General features: G+C 50.2%; 1 long non-coding RNA gene across 1 annotated transcript; it reads left to right on the top strand.

Moving 5' to 3' along the window:
• Positions 1-4931: 4931 nt before the first annotated feature.
• LOC137847168 (uncharacterized) lies at positions 4932-7019 on the top strand. The gene is made up of 2 exons (XR_011090821.1): positions 4932-5873; positions 5975-7019. It is a non-coding gene; the product is annotated as an uncharacterized lncRNA (long non-coding RNA).
• The last annotated feature ends 1548 nt before the right edge of the window (positions 7020-8567 follow it).

Raw genomic sequence — 8567 nt, 5'->3', positions numbered from 1 at the left:
TGCCACCAAACTTCGGCCCTAGATGTGGGGAAAGCAGACTTCAGGCTGCTCAGGGAAGTAGTCAGCAAGGTCCCCTGGGAAGCTGCTTTTGAAGGCATTGGCGTCCATCAGTGCTGGTCAGTCTTTAAGCACTGCCTCCTAAAAGCACAAGATCAGGCAATTCCAAAATATCGGAAGTCAGGCAGGCGGGGCAGAAGGCCAGCCTGGCTGACCAGGGATCTTCTACTGGAGCTTAGGTGAAAAAAGAAAGTGTACGACTGCTGGAAGGAGGGTCAGGCAATGAGGAAGGAATACAGGGATGCTATTAGGGTTTCACAGAATCACAGAGTTTCTAGGTTGGAAGAGACCTCAAGATCATCGAATCCAACCTCTGACCTAACACTAACAAGTCCTCCACTAAACCATATCACTAAGCTCAACATCTAAACGTCTTTTAAAGACCTCCAGAGATGGTGACTCAACCACTTCCCTGGGCAGCCCATTCCAATGCCTAACAACCCTTTCGGTAAAGAAGTTCTTCCTAAGATCCAACCTAAAACTCTCCTGGTGCAACTTAAGCCCATTCCCCCTCATCCTGTCACCAGGCTGCACAAGCCCAGCTCCCTCTGCTGCTCCTTGTTTGTAGGGAGAAAATTCGTGTGGTCAAAGCCCAACTAGAGTTGAAGCTGGCCATGTCTCTGGGAGACAATAAAAAAGGTTTTTTTAGATATGTGAACAGAAAAAGGAGAACCAAAGAAAGAATTGATGGGGATCCATCAAAAAAGGAGAACCAAAGAAACCAAGCTACTTGTTGGGGAAGGTCTCCTCACAGACAATGACATAGGCAAAGCAGACGCGTTTAATGCCTTCTTCGCCTCCATCTTCAACATTGATGATGGGCTTTGGGACCCAGGGTGCCCTGAGCTGGGACTCCCAACCGCCCCTGAACGTGTGCGGGATTTAGTGCTCCACATGGATCCGTGCAACTCCATGGGTCCGGATTGGATTCATCCCAGGGTGCTTAAAGAGCTGGCTGACGTCATTGCGGGACCTCTCTCAATTATTTCTCAACGCACTTGGGAATCGGGAGAGGTCCCAGTACACTGGAAGCTGGCAAATGTCGTGCCAATTTTCAAGAAGTGTAATAAGAAAGAAGACCCTAGCAATTACAGGCCTGTCAGTCTCACGTCAGTGCCTGGTAAAATTATGGAGAAGATGATCCTTGAAGTTATTGAAGCGCACCTGGGGGACAATGCAGTCATTGGTCCCAGCCACCAAGGGTTCATGAGGGGTAGGTGCTGCCTAACAAATTTGATTTCCTTTTATGATAAAGCCACCCATCTAGTTGTTCAAGGGAAACCAGCTGATGTGGTCTTTTTGGAGTTCAGCAAAGCTTTTGACACGGTTTCCCGCAGGATCCTACTGGACAAAATGCCCAGCATACAACTTAACAAAAGCATCATACGATGGGTGAGCAACTGGCTGACGGGCAGGGCTCAAAGGGTTGTGGTAAATGGGGCCACATCTGGCTGGCGGATGGTCACTAGTGGGGTCCCTCAAGGCTCCATTCTAGGGCCAGTCCTCTTCAAAGTTTTTATAAATGATTTGGATGTAGGACTAGAAGGTGTTTTGAGCAAATTTGCCGACGACACCAAACTTGGAGGAGTTGTGGACTCGGATGAGGGTGGAAAGGCCTAGAGGGGAAGACATATGAGGAGCGGCTGAGGGCGCTGGGCCTGTTCAGCCTGGAGAAGAGGAGGCTGAGGGGGGACCTCATCGCAGTCTACAACTTCCTTGCGAGGGGGAGTGGAGAGACAGGTGACCTATTCTCCGTAATCACCAGTGATAGGACCCGTGGGAAAGGTGTTAAGCTGAGGCAGGGGAAGTTTGGGCTGCACATCAGGAAGAGGTTCTTCACCAAGAGGGTGGTCGCACACTGGAGCAGGCTTCCCAGTGAAGTAGTCACTGCACCAAGCCTGTCTGAATTGAAGAAGCGATTGGACTGTGCACTTAGTCACATGGTCTAAACTTTTGGGTAGACCTGTGCGGTGCCAGCAGTTGGACTTGAACGTTATGGGTCCCTTCCAACTCGGGATATTCTACGATTCTACAATTATTTCTTCATTATCTCTAATTCAGGAACGTGTGCAATAGTGCAAAGCCATCTGCAAATTCCTTTCCCACACAAGACCCACAAGGATCATTGAGTCAAACGCCAGGCTCCACACAGAAACGCCCAATATCGGAGAATGTTAGAGCGTTGTGCAAACGCTTGACTTGACTTGACTTCCAGCAGGCTTGGAGCCATGCCCAATGCCCTGGGCAGCTTGTCCCAGTGCCCGACCACCCTTTCAGTGAAAAACCTTTTCCTAACACCCAGCCTCTGCCTCCCCTGTCCCAGCTCCGTGCTGTTCTCTCGGGTCCTGTCACTGTCCCCAGAGAGCAGAGCTCAGCACCTGCCTGTGGTGCAGTTGCCTGAAGTAACTAGGAAAATAAAACTAACATTCACATCTTAAAGAAAATGCACAGCATTGAAAAGGCTTTCAGGGTAGGGCGTAGCTGCATTACCTGAGCATTCCCTAGGCTTCCAACCTTAGATGCTATTGCGCTGGGGGAACCTGGTGTGCTAGCTCTAAGGAACAGCACGGAGCATAGGGTGGAGTGGAGACACCACAGCTAGGCTCTGTGACCAGGTGCGGACTCGATTGTTCCTGTGCACGCTGAGACCGATAAGCTGCACTTTTTGCTACCCTGAGCCAACGACCTGTCATGTTTTGACAAATGCTGTACTCTAATGTACTTTTGCTCATTATAATATCATTAAAATGCCAAAACACACCTCCATCCCAAAAGCTACCTGCTTCCAAGGTGCGACCACCCCTCTCTGAGCATGTGCTCTGAATTTCTCAGAGCCTACTACTTTAAACAGAGACAAGAAACCTTTTCACCAATCCTAACTAAAATATGCTTGACTAGAGTCACTCAAGCTCCACCTCATAAATTGGCCTAAGAGAGAGGGTGTGTCAGGGAAGATACCATTGTTAGGGAAGGTACCATCATTAGGGAAGATACCACCATCAGCGGAGATGCCATCCCAAGGGAATACACCATCCTGAGGACCTCCTGACTCCTGGGATCAGTCGACGGGCTGAGCCTCTCTTCTCGCCCATTGGGACGCCTTTGGGTGAGATTTGAACACTAGGTTATATCGTGTGTCTCTGCGGAAACTTAGGAATCTCTATAGAGTCTTTGTGCCTTTTAACGCGTTCATTTCCAGGCTGCGCACCTGTGCCACCTCTGTATTTCATACATGCGTTATTGGTGAATCTGTGATTGTGATAGTTCAGGACCCTGAATCTGACCGGACCCGTAACGGTTAATCGGCTACACCCCTAAATGCCACACTGCCCCTCTGCTCCCCTCGTGAGGGAGCTGCAGGCCGCCAGGAGGCCTCCCCTCACTCTCCTCCAGGCTGAATTCTGACACGTATTCAACTTGCTGTCGACCAAAACCCCCAGATCCCTTTCTGCAAGGCTGCTCTCCAGCCTCTTCTGCTGGCCCTAAGTGGAACCCTGGGGAACCCCACTAGGGACTGGTCAACAGCCTGATGCAACCCCATTTCTATAACCCCTTGAGCCCAACCCATCAGCCAACTTTTCACCCTAAACAGCATGTATTTATCTAGCTGTACAATGGACATTTTGTCCAGAAGGATACTGAGAGAAACAGTACTGAAAACTTGATGGAAATCCAAAACCTGGCATCCCTTGCTCAACTAGACGGGTGATGTTGTCATAAAAGGAAATTAAGTTTGTTAAACAGGACTTTCCCCTCATGAACCTGGGTGGGCTGTGATCAACGACTGCGTTGTCTTTCCGGTGTTCTTCAGTAATGCCCAGAAGAGTTTCTCCGTATTTTTACTAGGCTCTGAAGAGAGACTGGCGGGTCTGTAATTATTGGGCTCTTCTTTCTTGTCCTTCTTGAAACCTGTCACAATGATTGCCAGCCTACAGTCAACTTGGACCTCTCTGGCCTCCCAAGACCATTGAAAAATAATTGAGAGAGGTCTCACAAGGACATTAGTCGGCCCTCTGAGAACCCTGGAATGAATCCCCTCAGGCCCCGTAGACTCATATGCATCCAGTGTGGGTTTGGCTAGGAGGTTTTTGTTACCGCACTCATGGCCCCCCAACTCTGGGCCCCTTGGGTCCCAGAGCCCAACATTGCTCTTGAAAACAGAGGCAAAAAAGGCATTAAATGGCTCTGCTTCGCCTATGTCTGTGTTTGTGAGGTGACCATCCTCAGCAAGTAACGGACCAATGTTTCCTCTAGCCCTCCTTTAGCAGTTCACATCTTCAATACACATATTAATGTATATATCTGCGTTGTTGCCCACACTACTAGCCAGCTTCACCCCTGAGCTTTGCCTGCACGAATTTTCTCCTGACAGAGGCAAACAGCACCTCTGTAGCCCTGCCATGTCACACGACCTCGCTTCCAGTGGCCACACGCTTTCTTTTTCCACTTAAGCTCTAGAAGAAGATCCCTGCTCAGCCAAGCTGGCCTCCTGCCCCGCCTGCTTGACTTCCAACATTTTGGAATCGCCTGCCCCTGTGCTCTTAGGAGGTCGTGCTTAAAAAGATGGACCCCGATACCTTCCAAAACAGCTTCTCAGGGGATCTTCCTAACTAGTTCCCTGAGCAGCCTGAACTCTGCCCTCCCCGTGTCCAAAGTTCACAGAATTGGAGGGGTTGGAAGGGACCTCAAGAGATCATCGGGTCCAACCCCCCTGCCAAAAGCAGGTGTACTGGCAGTCTTCCTCCTATCGCCAAAGATTTTTAAACTCAACTGCTTCATGATTGCTATGGCCAAAATGGCCGCCCATCACCACTCCACCCACTGCACCCTCTGTGTTCACGAGCAACAGGTTTAGGATGGCACCTTTCCTTGTTGTCTCCCTCAGTAGCTGTACCAAGGAGTTATCATCAAGGTGTGTGAGGAATCTCCTGGACCTGCTTGTATCAGCTGTGTGGTCTTCCCAGTTAACGTCTGGCAAGTTGAAGTCCCCCATCAGGACAAGGGCAGTTGAGCTAAGAGAGGTCTCTCTTAGTTGCTTAGCGAATAATTCATTGGTATCGCAAACACCCACTGCAACATCCAAGTGATTGGTTTCTCCCTTAATCCTTACCCAGAAGCTCTCGGCCACGTCCTTGTGCCAGCCCCTTGCCTCGCCTGCCCTGCCTATCCTTCCTGAAGAGCCCATACCCGTCCATCACAGCACACCAAGTCTCGCTTGTTCTGGGATGGAGATGAAGCTTCCAGCTCCTCCTGCTTGTCCCTCATGCTGGGTGCATCGGTGCAGAAACATTCCAAATGTGCTCCAGTGTACCCAGCGTGGCATGGAGCAGGCCGAAGGATCTCGCTAGCGCACACTCCCTCCCATTTTGGTGTGCCACTTAGAAGATTCTGTCAGGACAGAACAATAATGGATGATGCTCAGAGGGCCTTACGGGGCGAGTGAGCTTTCTAGAAACATCTTTTACCCTGATCTCCTGGGAGGCAGCAGACTTCTCCATGGGTTGGGTCAGGCCGGCATATGCGGCCCTCTGTTCTGCTCAGAAGGGAGTCACTTATGACAGTAACCCTTCTCTTCTTCTTGATGGAGGTGGTCGTGATACTGGGGAAGGCTGACTTGCCCTAGAAAACCCCTCCAACCTGGATGGACCTTCATGCACATCATCGTTTGTGTGTCCATTACTTCCAGAGTCTGTTGTTTCAGGGCACCTGAAAGGAAGGTGAGGTAGGCAAGGAGGGGTTCGCCTGCTGCCCCGAGCAGATCTAAACTTCCATCCCTTCGTCACTGAGATGCACTCCTTCTGCCTGATGGCCAGAGGGTAGGGGATCCTCCATTTCCTCTGCTGTGTCTGCCTGACGCATCTGTCCCAGGGCTGGCACAGTACAGTTCAACCTTCTCCGACTCCCTGGTGCTCCTCAGCCTGCCCACCTCCTCCCGAAGCTCTGCCAGGAGGCTGAGCAGTTCTTCTACCTGGGCGCACCTACCACAGGTGGACTCACAGGATGGGATGTCAGGAAGAATTTCTTCATGCAAAGGGTGGAACCGGCTGCCCAGGGCACTGCTGGAGTCCCAGGCCTGGAGCTATTAAAGAAATGCGTGGACTTGGCGCTAAGGGCCGTGGTTTTGTGGTGGGCCTGGTGGTGTTAGCTGACGCTTGGACTTGAGCTGAAGGCCCTTTTCCAAGCGCAAGGGTTCTGTGACTCTTTCACTGGTTGAGTAGGCGCCATGCAGTCACCGGGCCCAGGGAAAAGACGTCCTTGGTGGCCTCCAAGTTAGCTCAGCGTCATGGCACCGAGTCACTGTGAAGGAGCTGCTGGAATAACGAGACAACAACCTAGTTCTATTAAAATATATATTGCTCTTTTGAGGACTGCTGCGGGGCTAGCAGCAACACAGCAGTGGAAATCTCCGTCCTGACATTGCCTTATGCCTTGACGTCAGGATCAGGGTGGTTTGAACTGCCAGGGAACGGACCATGGGTTCCGGGTCTTTCTCTGAAGACTGGAGGACTGCAAAAGAAAGAAGAGCAGAGATGAAAACCCACTCCTTGCAGAGATCCCCAGGCATCCCCTGCAGAGCATGCCAGCCCCACTCGACTCTTCCCCAGGCCAGGAGGAGCAGGAGGGACAAAGGAATCCGTTGAAAGCTGCTGCTCAGCAATGTCCCAAATGCAGCCACCAGTCCTTCCCCACCTGCGCACCACAGGTCAAGTGGGGCACCTTCACAAGCTGGTTCCCTCACCACCTGCCTCCATCCCTTGGGAGGATTCACACACTCCAGGAATCTCCTGGACTCTTTCCTCTCGCTATTGTGCTTCCCCATGAGAGCAAGGGCTAGCAATCGTGACCCTGCTCCTAGCTGCTTGTAGGCTGTCTCATCTCCCTCTTCGTCCTGGTTGCGTGCTCTACAACAGGCTCCCACCTTCTGTCAGCCTTACTGCCCTTTCCCCTGACTCTTCCTCAGGGACACTCAACCCTTTCAGCGGCACTGCCCAGCTCCAGGCTGAGAGGCCATTCCCTGACACCACAGGCTACCCCGTCTCCTCTCCCTCGTTCCTATAGCTGCATTGCTCCTCCGCCCCGAAGCATTTCCCTGGAGCAGGGCAAGGCACGGGGGCCTCTGCCGCTGTCCCCCCAGCCCTAGCACACCCCCCACTGCCCTCACTCACCGCTGAGGATTTCATTCAGCTTCTCCTCGCTCTGGTCCTTGCAGTAGTGCGCAGCAACGCCCTAGATTCGCCAAAGATTTTAAACTCAACTTCTTTGTGATTGCTATGACCAAAATAGCTAGCAATCACCACTTCCCATGTGGCTGCCCCCTCTGAGTTTTTTTTTTTTTTTGTATATATGAAGAAAGGTTTGGGCTAATTTCAGTTGAAATATTTTCAGTTGCTTGCTTGGCCATATTGTCCTTTCAATGTTGAAATCTGAAGCAAAACCACGGGAATTGTTGCTTCTAGGAGTAGCCCAGTTCTCTTGTCTGCACTCTGCATTCTATTGATCTAAACCATATTTAAAACCAAACCAAACTAAACAAACAAACAAACAAACAAACAAAAAACATCTGCTGCTCTTCCTGCTCTCTTTGTCTCTTTCTCCCTTCTTTTGCTTTGCCCTTCCCCTTTCCCAGGTGACTGGAGTGGAGTGCTAGGCAGGGTCTAATGGTATACGAGTCCCAGGCATCCCATCAGAGCTCCTTATGCCTGAGCTGCTCTTTAGGGTAAGTGCTTTGTTTTTCCTTTAGCTGGTTGCAGGATTCTTTAGGTGGGTCAGAGTCTGTGGGCTGATGCATTTCCAAGTTGAGAGAGGTAAGCAAGTCTTTTTGAGGTAACAGCTAGTAGGAGCTTTTAGAGTAAAGCAATCTATATAGTAGTAGGTGCCTTTATTGCATGCAGCTCTTCTTCAGATGAGTAATTATTATAGCATGTTTACGGATAGGATGACGATGTTACTTTGTGTGTTTGCTTTGTGCTTCTAGGTCCCTTGTGATGTTTCCAGAATAACAGGGCTTACTGTGAATGTGACCTTATGTCTTCACTTGTGTGTCGAATACTGTCAAAGTTACAGCCTTGGTGGTAAAGTGATACATGCAGAGCAGGGCTTAGGGAAAATGTATCATCCAAGTTCCCTGTGCCAGTATGTATCTGAAAACAGCAGCAGTAGGCACCTAGGGTGTAGTCTTTTTCAGGGTTAGGAACAGTTTGTTATATTTTTGGAGCTTTTTCCTGCTGTTTTGCTGGCTGTATATTTTTTAGACCTTGTAGCCTGCTAGATTCTAAGTGCTTGGAATTCCCTTAGTAGAGGGATATTTAGCAGAGGTTGCTGGCTAACTTGGTTTTGGGACACGGTGGGGTACGCTTCTGGTTTTGGGTTATGTTTTAATCTCAAGATAGATCAAGCCATTTGTGTAACTCTTCAGAGGATTCACAAAGAGCTTCAGTACGCACCGCAAGAGTCTTGACCACATAGGCACAATATTACCAAGAGACTGAGCAGGGTCACCTTTTTCAGCT

Source organism: Anas acuta, chromosome W (genome assembly GCF_963932015.1).
Source record: "Anas acuta chromosome W, bAnaAcu1.1, whole genome shotgun sequence".
In the NCBI taxonomy this organism is placed as follows: domain Eukaryota; kingdom Metazoa; phylum Chordata; class Aves; order Anseriformes; family Anatidae; genus Anas; species Anas acuta.
The sequence above is the reverse complement of the archived record's forward strand: the minus strand, read 5'-3'. Positions and strand labels throughout refer to the sequence as shown.